At 39.7% G+C, this 16,776-nt stretch overlaps 1 protein-coding gene across 11 annotated transcripts in view; it reads left to right on the top strand.

The window, feature by feature from the left end:
• The window catches only part of LOC147348197 (uncharacterized), a 544,560-nt gene that overhangs the window by 503,408 nt on the left and 24,376 nt on the right, over positions 1–16,776 (top strand). Inside the window, exon 10 of one of the 11 annotated variants that reach the window (XR_015151170.1) lies at positions 11,238–12,133. The exons of the other annotated variants lie outside the window; for them this stretch is intronic. The gene's annotated coding sequence lies outside the window, so the exon portion shown is untranslated. Of the gene's footprint in view, positions 1–11,237; positions 12,134–16,776 lie in introns of those variants that run through there. 11 annotated transcript variants of the gene reach the window in all.

The following is a 16,776-nucleotide window of genomic DNA, read 5'->3' as shown; positions in this document are numbered from 1 at the left end:
TCATCCAGTCTGGAATTTCGCATGATGTACCCTATATAAGTTAAATAAGCAGGGTGACAGTATCCAGCCTTGATGTACTCCTTTCCCAATTATGAACCAGTTCTTTTTTCCATGTCTGGTTCTAACTGTTGCCTCCTGACCTGCATACAGATTTCTCAGGAGGCAGGTAGGGTGGTCAGGTATTCCCATCTCTTGAAGAATTTCCACAGTTTGTTGTGATCCACATGGTCAAAGGCTTTGGCATAGTCAGTGAAACAGACGCAGATGTCTTTTTGGAATCCTCTTACTTTTTCTATGACCCAACGAATGTTGGCAATTTGATATCTCGTTCCTCTGCCTTTTCTAAATCCAGCTTGAACATCTTATTTGCAGCCAAGAGCATTCTGATATAACATTTCTATGGGTATAATTGGCTACAGAATTTGTGGGGCTTAATGCAAAATGAAATCGAGGCTTCCTATTAAAAAGTTATTAACAATTTCAAGACAGAGGCAGTAGAATATTAAGCTCAGTGAGGGATCCTCCTGAGCACAGAGCCCTGTGCATATCCAAGAAGCTGCCTAACCTGTAAAGAGCTTGAATAGAAGACTTCCCATCCAAGCCAGGAAGGAAATCTAAATTTGTAGAAACATCTTCCCTTGGGAATTAGGATTTGCTATTCCCTTCTGGTCAATATGATTCCTGAACTAGGCTTGATCTTGGGTGGGATTGGCTTACAGCGGCTTGGAGCAGGGCTTCACTCCATGGCCAGAGACTGAGGTTGGGTCCTGGTGGTGAAGGCACAGAATCCTGGTCTTTAGACAAGGGTAGTAACAAGGCCCTGGCTTTTTGGCTACAGAGAATTCCCACGAAGACAGCAAATAGTGAAGCAAGTGAAGTGTTTATTAGGAGGAAAAGAGTTCAATACATGTGGAGACATATAGGCAGACTCAGAGAAAGAGTCCCTGAGTCACACCCTCTTGACAGTTTGAATTCCTTTTATGCAGCATTTCTTCCAAGTTTCCTTTGACCATTCATCATGCTTTACCTGGTTCTAAGTCTGTATTTTGTAAATCTCAGGGTCCCCCTAGGTGTGCCTGCACTTCTCTTTAGTTCAGGTCAGTAGCTCAGTCATGTCTGACTCTTTGCGACCCCACGAATTGCAGCACGCCAGGCCTCCCTGTCCATCACCATCTCCCGGAGTTCACTGAGACTCACGTCCATTGGGTCAGTGATGCCATCCAGCCATCTCATCCTCTGTCGTCCCCTTTTCCTCCTGCCCCAAATCCCTCCCAGCATCAGAGTCTTCTCCAATGAGTCAACTCTTCGCATGAGGTGGCCAAAGTACTGGAGTTTCAGCATTAGCATCATTCCTTCCAAAGAACACCCAGGGCTGATCTCCTTCGGAATGGACTGGTTGGATCTCCTTGCAGTCCAAGGGATTCTCAAGAGTCTTCTGCAATACCACAGTTCAAAAGCATCAATTCTTTGGCACTCAGCTTTCTTCACAGTCCAACTCTCACATCCATACATGACCACAGGAAAAACCATAGCCTTGACTAGACGGACCTTTGTTGGCAAAGTAATGTCTCTGCTTTTCAATATGCTGTCTAGGTTGGTCATAACTTTACTTCCAAGGAGTAAGCATCTTTTAATTTCATGGCTGCAGTCACCATCTGCAGTGATTTTGGAGACCCAAAAAATAAAGTCTGACACTGTTTCCACTGTTTCCCCATCTATTTGCCATGAAGTGATGGGACCAGATGCCATGATCTTCGTTTTCTGAATGTTAGCCAAGAGGCCTGTGGGTAGAGCATCCCTTGGCATCACTCCCCTTTGATCTCCCAGGAGCCTTTCTCCACCTGCGTGGTTGGGAGGTCTCCAGACTTTGAGAATGAGGAGTGTGTGGTCTGGGTAGGGCCCCGCCTCCCACTGAATTGTCCTGCTATTCTTGTCTCAGTGTATCAGTCCACAGGGAATGAATCTCCTGTTGCTTCACCCTGGGGGTCCCATCTCCCCCCTGCTGCAGGCTTATCTAGAGAAATTGAACCAAATGAGACATTACTGAAAGAGCTGTTCCCAATCACTTAGTGTGATTATCTTTCTGAAAAAAAGGTAATCTTGTTTTCAGAACTAGTCATTTTTTCACATTGACCAGATGGAACGAACATAAACTATCTTAAACCCTCTTATGCTCAATTTCATGGTTAATATCTTTTGTGCTCAATCTCATGGAAACCTGAGGCACTTATATGTTTTTGTCTCATAAAGACCTACCATTATTCTACTAAGAAAGGTATGAAAAGTGAGGTCTAGAAGATTAACTTTGTGAGTGTCATTTGGGGTGATCAGTTATTGATAAAGATATAAGATGCTATGTTTTATAGCAAACTTTTAGTGCTTATGGTAGACGTTCAGCTACAGCATCTTTTGCTGGTGGGATACAGCAATAAGATTATTCATGCACATAATGCAAGGCTCAATATCGCTCTAGACTTCAGTGTTTATCAGGTTTAAGTACATACATTCACAGGTATGGGCTGCCCATGGGTTGACTTTTTTACTTGAGGACCACTGATCCTCAGGATCAGAGGAAGTTTGTTCAGTATTTTTTGAATAAATTGAATGTGGTGTTTTTTTTCCAAGAGGGAAGACAAATGTAACTATTTCTAAATCCAGAGAGACTGCAATGACTCCTTGGTAGACCATGAAACCAACAGCCGATAGAGCAGTGAAAACCCTCCCTGTTTAGGAGGGTCTCTCAGCATCCCTATGCTGATGCTCTAGTCAGAGTTCCTTTGGTTGAGAAAAAATAATGGAAAGGGATGTTATGAATTCCAACAGTTAAACATAAAGTATTTGCGCACATCTGAAATAACGTTCATGTAAGTGGTATTCATTAGATCTACAGGAAGTTTGTATTGTTCGTATGGCTTGAAGTAGCCCTTATGGTTAAGGCAAAGGCATTCACATTGAGGGAGAAAATTTTGTTCATGGGGAGAGCTCACCTGTAGACAAGATGTGAAGAGGGCAGCAGGAATCCAAGAGAAGGAGGCAAGATTCAAGAGTTTGCTTTCTAGCTAACACTTCTAAGATAGGAAAGATTTCCTACTCATATTTGAATACTTTTATCCCCCCTTCCTCCCCATACCCCATAACGTAGCTCTGTCCCTTACAGAGCCAAAGCCATCTATTTGTTATTCCCAGATAGCAGCCTAGGCTTTTCTACTTCCCCATTAATTTTTCTCATACTACTCTTCTCCACTGAAATTCCTTACATATTTGGGATTCCCTGGTAATCCAGTGATTAGGACTCCACACTCTCTCTGCTGAGAGCCCAGGTTTGATAAACAATTGGAGAACTAAGACCCCACAAACTCTAAAGTGCAGTCAGAATTTTTTTTTGTGAAGATTTAAGGGAAAAAAAGAAATTTGTTACATATCCATTCCTAGCAACTGTATTTTAACCATTTTGAAGATCTAGGTCATAGACCCTCTCTGGGAAACCTTCTCTGAACTAGAATTTATTTTGCACAGATCCTGTACTTTCTTGATTGGCTGTAACTATTCCTCTGTCTTCCAGTGTTCCATCTCGAGATGCTTATTTTACACCCCTAAGTAGACTCTAACTTCCTGATAAAAGGGACTCTGTCTTATACTTTGTTGTATGACCATGAGCTCTTAGATTGATGCTCTTATGTGGTAAGTACGCCACAACATTACCTAACTCACGTCCAGGGCTGCTCGCCACTCAAAAAGCAAAATGAGAGAGAGGCAGATGTTGGTAGAAAGGAAAGATGCTTTAAATCAGAATTCTGGCAATCTGGGAAGGTGGTGGACTCCATGTCCACAGAAACCAAGTCCAGAGATTCTACTGGGCCATGAAAGTTTGTAAAGTGAAAAAACGGAAGTAATGATTATCAATGGATCATTGAGATGGGGGGTGGTCAGTCTTCGCCATCCCCCACTCTGTGCAGGCTTGTCAACTTCTTACGATCTTTAGATATCTTGTTCACACAGTTTGTTCATGAGATTACTGAAGGAAAGGAGAATTGGTTATTTGTTAATTACTTACTCTTCATTTCTACTTGTTTCATCTTCAGAAATAACCAGTAACTAGGTATTGTGTGATCAAAAGATTTGAAAGGAATGCTAGGGCCAGAAATGAGTAGAACATGGGCTATGCCTGATTTAAAAGTTAGTTGCAATGTAGCTTTGCTAAATTGATAAAAATGAAAGGGGTTCCTGCAAAAAACTGCTTACAGTACTATTTTGTTGATTTTTGTTTGCTGCTTTGACATAATGTGTATTCTTTGGCTGTTTAAGTGTTAGTCGCTAAGTCATGCCCAACTCTTTGCAACCCCAGAGACTGTAGCCTGCCAGTCTTCTCTGTCCATGGAATTCTTCAGGCAAGAATATTGGAATGGGTAGCCATTCCTTTTTCCAGGGGATCTTCCTGGCACAGGAATTGAACTTGTGTCTCCTGCATTGGAGGCAGATTCTTTACCGTCCGAGTCACCAGGGAAGCCCTTGGCTATTTATATCAGGTTATAAAAACTAGACTAGTACAAAAACTTCTAGATGGGATGATCTTAATTGTGACCCCCCCCCAACCACCACCAGAAAGAGAATGTTGGAAAAAGTATAGTTAAGATATATACATAGCTCAGTGGAGAAATATGTAATTATAGGTATGTTAAGAACATTGGAGAACCAGAAGACTGATTTCTAGTCCAAAATATTTTCACAACACTATACTTTGTTATGACTAAATCCCCAGGGGCTAAACCTGTGTTAGGCAAGGGTTCAACAAATTCAGTATTTGTTGGGTGAAGGAATGATGAATGAAGAAAAGCCTGCAAATCATAGGAGAGCTGAAGGAAAAATCACTAACTCCATTATTGCTGATTCATCTGACCATCTTATAGCCTGTGTTTCCCCAGTAGCAAATTAAAGGGGTTGGTTCAAAATACCTTTTCACTATCCTTGAGATCTTTTCCATGACCAATGTGATTTTGTAACTTAAAGCATCATGATTACGTGATAGATTTGTAGAGTGTTATGAACTATCTTCTGTGTGTCAGAGTGGCTGTATTTCTCACTTGGAAAGGAATGCTCCTTTGCATTTTAGAGCCCTGGGTTCCTTGAAATTTTTCTAGTAAATAGTCATTTTAAGTTGTTATTAGTTCACACCTTACTGAGATGGTGTATGGAGCTTGTGTAGTCAGGTGTTAGGAAAATGTGTCTGAGAGGTTTGAACAGAGGATGGGGCAAGAATGGGAAGTGTTACAGAGCCCTGGGCAGGGGTAATTTACAGGCAGCCTCCTGGCCTGGAGGGTCAGAGTTGGCTGTGAGTCCATTTGAAAGGAGACCTCTGGGTCAAGATTCACTCTTGGAAGCTGGTGAAACTCTAAGCTATATCTTTATTTAACTCTGACCAGCAGCAATAATTGAATTTTTGTTCAAACTCAAGTTCATTGTTGAGGACTTAATGTGAATATGAGGTATTTTTCTACCTCATCCTTTATGCTGAGATTAGCATCCTTTTGCTAGAGGTTAGGTTGTAAGGCAAAAATGTGTTCAACAATTACCCCTTAATTGTTAAGTGCCCAGTGAGAGAACGATGTAAGCAATCATAGTGGAGAACAGCCAGGTTTTCCAGAGGTATTGAAATGAATGATATTTTGTTTAACTGGCAGCCAGCTGCTGGCTTGTACTTGAAGGCTATTGTTTCCCTGAAAAATGTTACATTAAATGCAAGGGTCATACGTGGTAGTCAGTGTAACAAGATGCTCATATAATGAGAGTTACGTACTCAGTGTAAGAAGATGCTCATATTATGAGTTACCTAGAGCAAGCTCTGGGAGATGGTGAAAGACAGGGAAGCCTGGCATGCTGCAGTCCATGGGGTTGCAAAGAGTCAGACAAGCGAGCCACTGAACAATATAGGATCTGAGACTCACTGGAGAACATCAGATTTAGGCTCACGCTGAGGCTCATGCTCATTGAGTGGAATGCTGGTGTCCCAAGATCCTGACACTTGAAGAAATTGTTCTTTCTTTCTGTCTCTGTCTCATCTTTCTCTCTGTCTCTCCCCCTCTCCTCCCTTCCTCTAACCCCCATGCTTGTATAATGACATAACTAAATTGGCAAAAGGAAATGGATAGAGGGTGTAACCCCATGGCACATGCTTACTTTTGCACTGATACTTTTCTAAACCTCACAGAGTGCCTTCTATCTAAGGGTCTGCCTCTTATAAACAAGGGGTTGATTAGTTTTCTCTTTCCCTTTCTTCCATCACATATTACGACAAAGTTAGTGATTTAAAGCAACACAGATTTCTTCCCCAACCCCAGGTTTCTTATACTGCAGTTCTATCAGTCAGAAGTCCAGCATAGGCATCACTGGGTTCAAAGGTCCCCAGGAACCTTTGTTTCTGAGGCTGTAGGGCACAGTCATTTTCTGCTCATTCGAGTTGTTGGCGAAAATCGGTTCCTTGTTGTTCTGGGACTGAGGTCTCCGTTTCTGTGCTGTCAGCTGTGCATGCCTGCTAAGTCACTTCAGTCGTGTTTGACTCTCTGCCTGCCAGGCTCCTCTGTCCGTGGGATTCTTCAGCCAAGAACACTGGAGTGGGTTGCCATGCCCTCCTCCAGGGGATCTTCCCAACCCAGGAATCGAACCTGCATCTCTTATGTCTCCTGCATTGGCAGGCGGGTTCTTTACCACTAATGCCACCTGGGAAGCCTCTGTCAGCCCCTGTCAATTGAGATCAGTTGGGTTGATCTCAATTTTTAGAGGTTTCCCTGATACATTGGCTCATGGACCCTTTCTCCATCTCAAAGCCCAAGCAGGCTAAGTCCCTCTTACATCTCCAGTCTCTCTTGCCTCTTGTATCATTTCTCTCACTGACTTCTCTGCCTTTGTCTTTTTCTTTAAAGGGCCCATGTGATTAGATCCATCTGGATAATTTGGCTAATCTCCTGAATCCATAATCTATAACCTTTGTTTCAGTTACAAAGGCCCTTTTTGAGTATGTACAACATATTCTCAGGTTCTGAGGATTGGGACGTGAATATCTTGGGGTCGATGGGGAGGTAAAGAGGGTTATTGTTCTGTCTACCGTGGACCACTTGAAAGAAACTTCATTTTCTCCTAAAATCCAGGGAAACTTCATACTGTTAGTTTCTCCAAGGACTGATTTTTATGGATAGCTAATTCCAGGAGATGAGGACTAGGAGAAGGAGGTGCTGAAAATGGCTGTCTGTCCCTCTGTGACCATACTTATCAAAGATTATGGATAATTTCACTGCTTTCCTGGCTTGGTTCCACAAAAAGCACTGTTACTGTTGCCTAGCTGGGGAATAAGAGGAAAACTAGAGTTAACTAGAGGCAAGCCACATGAAAACATGTAAGGTTTTTGTTTTGTTTTCAGGTACAAAAAGGATGGCGGTCTAGTCAAATCTCTCTTTTTTTGGAGCTCCAAGAACTAAACACTGAATAAAAATGTAGTCCATCGTACTGCTAGAGCATTGAGCTTCCTGAAATAGCTCATTAAGATGTCATAGTCCTTTGGCGGGCTGATATTTTGACATTTCTAAGCTCCGAATTTGCCTTTTGTGTATCATACATGTCTCATCAAGGGACTAACAAAACCCTTTTACTATAAAGCCAATGTATTAGCACCATTCCCTTGGTTATTCAGTCACTTCGTGTAAGTAATTAACTCCGCTTTTCTCAATGGCAGGCTAGTTTTCAAAGCCAGAGATGCCCATTGTTGGTTTCAAGTGTAGTTCCTCGCTAACAGAACAGAGCAAATGGAAATTAGGTGCAGGAATAGTGTCATTGGGAATGGCAGAGAATTTAATCCAGGTGACAATTGGGTGCTAGGGATTTGAGCTGGTTCAATTATTTTTCAGTTTCTTAACCAGACATGTCTATGCAGCAGCACACAAGGCTTTGAAATACCACATCTTGCTCAGGGTTGTGTATCTCATAAGTATAGAGATCAGTGTCTCCAGCTAATACGAGATTCCAGGAAGAGATGGGGATGGCGTGGAAGACCCTTATTCTTTGCATCTGAGGGTATCTGCATCCTTGAAGTAAAAGTAAAATTTTTAAAAGATGAGTTAGATCGTGTCACTCTCTGACCCAAATCTGGTACTCAAAAACTTTACTTGGACCTCCACTGCCAGAAGTCAGTGCTACTTTAAGGGTGGTCATTATGACTTCATAAGCTCTTGCTGATCCTGTGCCTATCCCAGAATAAAATCAACAGTGTCACTAAGCACTATTTAATTCAGCTGAAATAGATATATATGTGCATATATTTATGCATATACGTATATTTAGTGTATATGTGTATCCCCAACCTTCTCAGTGAAGGCGGGAATGCAGTGACATATATATGTATACACACAGTACATATATACTTACTTGCATATATATATTCATACATATATATGTGTGTGTATGCGTGTAAGTTCATAGGCATATATATATATACACACACACGTGTCTGAGTATTTTTCACTTGCTTTCTTTGTTCCTGTTAAGTCGTTGATTTTAAAAGTCACCTTAGAAATCACCTGCTAGGCTCCTCTGTCCATGAGGATTCGCCAGGCCAAAATACTAGAGTGGGTTGCCATGCCCTCCTCCAGGGGATCTTCCCAACCCAGGGATAGAACCCAGGTCTCCCACATTACAGGAGGATTCTTTACCATCTAAGCCTAAGAACACTGGAGTGGGCAGCCTCTCCCTTCTCTAGAGGATCTCCCCAACCCAGGAATCGAACTGGGGTCTTCTTCATTGCAAGTGGATTATTTACCATCTGAGCTACCAGGGAAGCCCTTTAAGTTTCTTAACAGGATACGAATAATCATGTTTTCCAAGGTATTACACATTCTTTGCTAGAGTTTGTGAGATGTGTTTAGATACATGGAATGTTTTTAGTTTTAAGTGTTATACATTTTAATTTTATCAGGATTAAACTAGAGCATATATCAGAGTGAGTAAAGTTTGAAAATACAAATTAAAGAAAAGAAATTGGAAATTAATAGTACATAGGCTACGTGGATAAGGCAAAAAAAAAAAAAAAATGCAGCGTCCTACACTTTTGTTACCCACAGTTCTAACTGCTGCTGCAATGTGCTTCCAACAGAAGTTGTTGCTATCCTGAGTCTCCAGGTCTTTCCTTCTTGTTGCAACACAAGTTGTGGTTCATCCTTGGTCATTGCGTTGCTCTCGGTCCATTGCTCACTCCTATTTGATATCCTATTTTCTCAGCAGCCTACTCAGTTAAGTAGGGGGCAGTGTTAGAAATAGCAGTATTTTGGGATTTCCCTGGCAGTCCAGTGGTTAGGCCTCCACACTGGCATTGGGAGGGGCGGTCAGGCGTGGCCAAAAGAATGAAGCAATGTCTTGCGCTCTACGGTAACTATCTAGCTTCACAATAATAGTAACAACTCTGTGCTACTGGTAATATTGTTCATATTTTATAGACGTGGAAACTAAGGCTTACTGAAATAAATAACTTGAAAGAAGTTGCAGAAGGTAGATGACAGACAAAACTTGAATGTCTCTGACCTTAATAGACCTTCTCTTTCTCCTGTTTTAGTGGTTCTCAGCCCATGCTGTGTGCTAGAAACTGTTGAGAACACCGTGGCCTGCAGTCTCAAAATAGACCAGTTGATCTCAAATTCTGGGGTGGGGTCTGGATATGATATCTTTATTTTATTTTTCCCTAATTTTTTATTTTGAAAATCTCAAACCCACAGTCATTGTGAAACCATAGCACAACAAACACCCTTCCCTTCACCTAAAGTATCAATTATTAATATTTTGCCTTATTTACTTAATCTCCATTCCTAACTGCCTTCCGTCATCTCTCTTGCATATATATATGTGTGTGTGTGTATATATATGCAAGAGAGATGACGGAAGCATGTATGTATATATATATATACATACACACACACACATAAACATACACTTATTTATCTATTTTATTTCCCTAGTTGCTTTGAAAGTAAGTGATAAACATCATGTAACTTTACTATTTTTTTTTAAATTTATTTATTCAGCTGCACCAGGTCTTAGTTATGGCATCTTTAGCTGTGGCTTGCTAACTCTTAATTGCAGTGTGTGGGATCTAGTTCCCTGACAAAGGATTAAACCTGGGCCTCCTGCATTGGGAGCATAGAGTCTTAGCTACTGGGCCACCAGGCAAGTCCCCCAAATTACTTTACTCTTGAATCTGCAACACGCTCTTAACTAAAAAAAAGGATATTCTCCTCCATAACCACAATATCATTTTTATACCCAACATATACTGATAAATAATATACTTATTTTGTGTATTACATATTGTCCATTTATAAATTTCTCCAACTGTTTCAAAAATATACCTTATTGCTTTTTTTAAAAAAAAATCAAGATTCAGTTGAAAATTATACATTCCATTTTATTTTCATGATTCTTCAGTCTCCATTACTCAAGAATACAGGTTAGCAAACTACAGCCCATAGTCTTAATCTGTTTTATTATTGGTTGTCTGTGACGTGCAAGGTAAGAATGGAATTTACAATTTTACATGGCACGGAAAAAAAGTGGAAATAATACATTGTGAATTATTGAAAATCACATTTCAGTGTCTGTCCATAAAGTGGTAATGATTTGGCTACATTCATACGTTTATATATTGTCCATAAATACTTCTAGGGCTACAAGAGCAAGACTGAGTAGCCATAACAGAGATCATGTGGCAAAGCCTGAAATATTTACTACTACTTAGACTTCTACAGAAGTTTTTGACCCTGACGTAGAGCATTCCACTCACTTGAAAGAAATCTTTTCATGCCTTAGATATTTTAAAGAATTCAATCTAGCTTTGTAGCTGAATCCCCTGCAGTCTGGAACTGTTTTCTCATTTAGAGATTCCAATCACACATTTTGGCAAGAGTTGCAATGGGTGATGTTGTGCATTCTTCTCTGATCACATTAGGGTCATACAGTATCGGCTTTTTCTATTGATAGTGATGCTAGTTTTGTTTGCTTCAGCTGTTATCTGCCAAGCGTTTCCATTGTGAAGGAAACTTTTATCTTTGTAAATAACAGTTACTGTCATCGGAATGTTGGTGTACTCTCACATTTATATGTTGAGATCCTAATCCCTAAGGTGATAGTATTAGAAATTAGGAGCCTTTGCAAGGTGATTAGGTGCCCCCATAAAAGAAGGCAGAGCTCCCTTGTCTCTTCACCAGGTGAAAACACAATGAAAAGACCGCTGTCTATGAACTGAGAACCTCTCACCAGACACCAAACCTCAGGGCACCATGATCTTGGACTTGCCGGCCCCCAGAACTGTGACGAAGAAATTTATGTTGTTTATCAGCTAAACAGTCTTGGTATTTTGTTGTAGCAGCAGAAATGGACTAAGACAATCAGTGGGATATTTTTCATTTACTTTATTCCTCTGGCTTCTTGACTTGTTCTTTGGGTGTGGGGTGGTGGATTTTTCTATTCTAATATATGCATTTAAAGCTGTTAATTTAGATGTATTATTGATGTTTTTGTATTTCATTATCATTCAGCAAAAAGCATTTTCCAATTTTCATTTTGATTTCTTTAATCCATGGGCTAATTTAGAAGCATATTGCTTAATTGGCAAGCAGTTGGAGATTTTCTAGTTATATTTTTCTTATTGATTTCTAGCTTAATTTCACTGCACTTAGAGGAAAGATTCTGACAAATCTCAATTCTTTATTTTCTGAGGCTTGCCTACTCTAAACTTTTGGATTATTGAGGACATGCAATTAAATTATTTATGTATGTATGTATATATATATATGTATGTGTATGTATATACATATATACATACACATATATATTCCACAAAACATTACCATTATTGTCTGTATAATCAATTTTCGAGAATGTTCACCCATTTATTTATTTATTTTTTTTCCCCCTGCTATTTAGTATTTCCTGGAACTATGTGTTTTTATCTGGACTCATGTAATCTAAGGAACTAATTGTGGTATTAATTTTAATGAAGGTGTGATAGTGAATTCTTTATTCTTATTTTCTGAAAATATATTTTTAAAAATTTTGAGGTATATTTACTCAGGTCTAGAACTTTAGGTTGGAATTTATGATATTTTAGCACATTAAATATTCCATGAGTAATCTCCTCGACTCTTCTGTTTCTTTTGAGAAGTAAGCTCTCAGATACTCTAGTTCATCCTTTGAAGGTAGTGTGTTCTGTTTCCTCTGTTTTTAAGATTTTCTCCTTGTTACAGATTTTCAGTAGTTTAGCTGTGATGTGGTTATATTTGTTTTTATTTGTATTTTATTTGCTTGGGTTTTCTAGAATATCTTGAGTTTGTGGGCTTTCTATCTTTTATAGGTTTTGGAAAATTCATAGCCAGCCAGTTATATCTTCAGATTTTACTCTGTGCTCTTCTCTGTCTCCTCTCCACTTAAACATGTTTGTCATTTTCTTCCTATCACTGATTTCTCTTGTATTATCTGTGTTTTCCATATCGTGTTTCTCTTTCTTCCACTTACATTCTACTGACATTTCTACATTCTGTAGATCATTTCCTCTTCAACATCTAAATCTGCCACTAGGTCTGTCGAAATAATAATTTTCCATATTTTTTTTTAAGTCTAGAATTTTATTTTTAAAACTCCATTCCCTTGGTTTAGTTTTCTATGTCATTATGTAACTTCCCACAATTTAATTTTTTTTTAATATTTTGACGTTCATAGTAACTTTTGATTAAATGCTTTTCATTTTATCAAAAGCAGTTTTGAAGACTCCATATGAAAAATTGTTACAGAAAAGATTTGTCTTGTCTGTACTGATCAGATAGAGTAGATGACACTTTCATTTTCTCAGCACCTGAGATGAGTTGAGACTTGATAGTCATTTTTGTAAATTGGTGTGAGGTGATAGTTGGTCCGTATAGGTGATAATGTACAGAAACTTCCTCCACTCCATCTTTCACCCCATGGATGCTTATCCACTGATAGTTTCTACTTCAATGTTTTTATAACACTGTTAAGTCGCTTCAGTCGTGTCCAACCCTGTGCAATCCCTTGGACCGCAGCCCACCAGGCTCCGCCGTCCCTGCGATTCTCCAGGCAAGAACACTGGAGTGGGCTGCCATTTCCTTCTCCAGTGCGTGAAAGTGAAGTCGCTCAGTCGTGTCCAACTCTTTGCAGCCCCATGGACTGCAGCCTCCCAGGCTCCTCTGTCCATGGGATTTTCCAGGCAGGAGGACTGGAGTGGGGTGCCAATGCCACTGGTGGTTGTAAAATGATGACTTTCCCCTTTCTTCCTTTATTTATTTCTAAACTGGCATTATTCTGTAATGAAATTTTTTGTTTTGTTACTTTTTTTTTTAGTATCGAATTTTCCCTGATTAGGCAGCCTGAGTTTATTCAGGCTGGCTTCTCTATCCTTTTAACATGTATCCATGTTTTTACCTTTGTGGTGATGGCCCAGGCATCAAATGTTTCTTCATGAATCTGTGGTTGTATCAAGTGGAGAACACTTTGAAGTAGACATCTCAGTTTTATATATTATTGCTACTGGTCTGACATTGCTTCTAGGCTCTAGGAAATATATATGTGTGTGTATCCATCTACACACACACACACACATATTTATTTATATTTACTTGATCAGTCTCTCAGTCATGTCCAACTTTTTCCAGCCTCATGGACTGTAGCCTGTCAGGCTCCTCTGTCCATGGAATTCTCTAGGCAAGAATATTGGAGTGAGGTGACATTTCCTTCTCCAGGGGATCTTTGAGGCCCTAAGATAGAATTTGCATCTCCTACATTGGCAGGCGGATTCTTTACCACTAGCACCACCTGGGAAGCCCCTGTATTAACTGGACATGGAACAACAGACTGGTTCCAAATAGGAAAAGGAGTACGTCAAGGCTGTATATTGTCACCCTGCTTATTTAACTTATATGCAGAGTACATCATGAGAAATGCTGGACTGGAAGAAGCACCAGCTGGAATCAAGATTGCTGGGAGAAATATCAATCACCTCAGATATGCAGATGACACCACCCTTATGGCAGAAAGTGAAGAGGAACTCAAAAGCCTCTTGATGAAAGTGAAAGTGGAGAGTGAAAAAGTTGGCTTAAAGCTCAACATTCAGAAAACAAAGATCATGGCATCCAGTTCCATCACTTCATAGGAAATAGATGGGGAAACAGTGGAAACAGTGTCAGACTTTATTTTTGGGGGCTCCAAAATCACTACAGATGGTGACTGCAGCCATGAAATTAAAAGACGCTTACTCCTTGGAAGGAAAGTTATGACCAACCTAGATAGCATATTGAAAAGCAGAGACATTACTTTGCCAACAAAGGTCCGTCTAGTTAAGGCTATGGTTTTTCCAGTGGTCATGTATGGATGTGAGAGTTGGACTGTGAAGAAGGCTGAGCGCTGAAGAATTGGTGCTTTTGAACTGTGGTGTTGGAGAAGACCCTTGGGAGACCCTTGAACAGCAAGGAGATCAAACCAGTCAACCCTAAAGGTTATCAATCCTGAATATTCATTGGAAGGACTGATGCTGAAGCTAAAGCTCCAACACTTTGGCCACCTGATGGGAAGAGCTGACTCATTGGAAAAGACCCTGATACTGGGAAAGACTGAAGGCAGGAGGAGAAGGGGATGACAGAGGATGAGAAAGTTTGGTGGGCATCACCAATTCAATGGACATGAGTTTGAGCAAACTCTGTAAGATGGTGAAAGACAGGGAAGCCTGGTGCACAGCATGACTGAGTGACTGAACAACAAAATGAAAAGAAAACTTACCAACTGTATAGTTTACTATTTGTTTGTAGTTCTTTTCCTTAGATAAAATATGCATACTATGAAATCTGAAAATCTTTAGTATCCAATTCAGTACATTTTGACAAAAACAAGATTTTTTAAAATTCCCCAAGTAACCCTAATGTGTAATCAGAATTCATTTCCTGTGCAGTATTCAATGGGATCTTCGTAAATTTTCATTTGAAATCAACATGGTGAGAGATCTTCCATCAAATCTTTAAAGTTGACAGATCTCAAGTTTTCCCAGTCTCTGGTAATCCAGATACATTGCTGATGAAGCAGGTTTAGACTACTGATATTGTAGCAGTCCACCCTAAGTATTTATTTTTTCCATTAATAGCTGTTTCTCCTAATTTAAAGAGAGATTACAGAAGCTTTTCCATTTTTAAAAATGGAATTTACAATTTATGGGATAATCCTTTTGCATTCACGGCCTGATAATTTTAGAAAGCTGTCAGAGAAGGGAGCCTGGGCATGAGGTGGGGGCACTGAAATGCCCACTGTGTCTTCACACTGTCTGTAACCTGCAGCTTTTGAGAAGTAGTCATCTCTCCATATTTTATGTGAAGCTTCAAGACTTCTAGAAACACTATTCCCAAGATATTTACAAAGACATTTCAACTCCCAAACCTTGGGTTCTTATCTTTTGTCTCCTTGAACATGTAGAGAAATCACTTGAAGGGATTCTAGCCAGTTGAGATCAAGGATTATTCTATGTTAACAGGGCCAGCACATGCCTGTGTCCATATTTGGTGAGCTGGTATGTATCTCTTACTGTGAAAATTGATGGTGATCTAGTCAAAAAGAGGAATAACTTAGAGACCATCTCCTTGTGTAGGAACTTGCATGGTAAGAAGGTAGCTTAAATTGCTTGGATAAAGGAACAGGGTTTTTGTTGTAGTGTCAATTCTGAAACGTGCCCTTAAATCTGCTCTCTTTCAAGCTGCAAAAAGCTTGATGACTGGACATGTGCTATATACATTTTAATTTAGGCCCAGGCTAAAATATAAAAAGTTCTGAAGGCTCTCTTGAGGGGATAGTTTGTCTTCTGCTATCTTCCAGAGACAGTGTTATTATAGACAGTTTTGTCCCCAAGATTGAGTAATTTAAGAATGGGCTCATTTCAGGATTAGGCCAGATAACCAGGTAGCATTGGTAGATCATCTGCATAGACAGTGGTTCTTCAAATACATATATGAAACTTGATCACATTTGTGCTTTGTTTTCAATTCAAGATAATGGGTTTCTCCTCAACATGAGATTTTACACAAGTATCACTTTTTGGGTCTGGTTATTTTATTCTTTAAATAAACTTTAGTGTTTAGAGCAGTTATAGATTTATAGAAAAATGTGAAAATAGTTCAGAGGGTTCCCATAAATCCCATATTCAGCTTCCCCTATTATTAACACTTTAGTTAGGTATGTTGTTCTTATAATTAGTGGGCTAATGTTGGCATATGAATTAAAGCCCATGTGGCAGTCATATTTTTTGTTGGAGAATGGTATTAGAAATGAAGACCTGGGAATACGATGTGCCTCTTGACCCTCACAGATGACAAAGCAAGGAAATATATGTGTATATCCTAATTATATAAATCTCTGTCTAGCCATCCATCTATCTACATGCATGACTGCTCAGTTGTTTAATTTTGTCCAACTCTTTTGTGACCCCATGGACTGTAGCCCGCCAGGGTCCTCTGTCCATGGGATTTTCCAGGCAAGAATACTAGAGTGGGTTACCATTTCTTCCTCCAGGGAATCTTCTCAACCCAGGGATGGAACCCGAGTGTACTGCATCTCCTGCTTTGGCAGGCGGATTCTTTACCACTTAGGAAGCCCCATGTGCTTATCTCTATATCTATATCTATATATATACATATATATATCTTCTTGTAACCATCTCTATCTATATGAAGCTAAATATGAATTCATACTGATATC

The sequence above is a fragment of the Bos grunniens genome, chromosome 22 (genome assembly GCF_055505025.1).
Source record: "Bos grunniens cultivar Pamir isolate PY7600 chromosome 22, Bosgru_T2T1.0, whole genome shotgun sequence".
Classification (NCBI taxonomy): domain Eukaryota; kingdom Metazoa; phylum Chordata; class Mammalia; order Artiodactyla; family Bovidae; genus Bos; species Bos grunniens.
The sequence above is the reverse complement of the archived record's forward strand: the minus strand, read 5'-3'. Positions and strand labels throughout refer to the sequence as shown.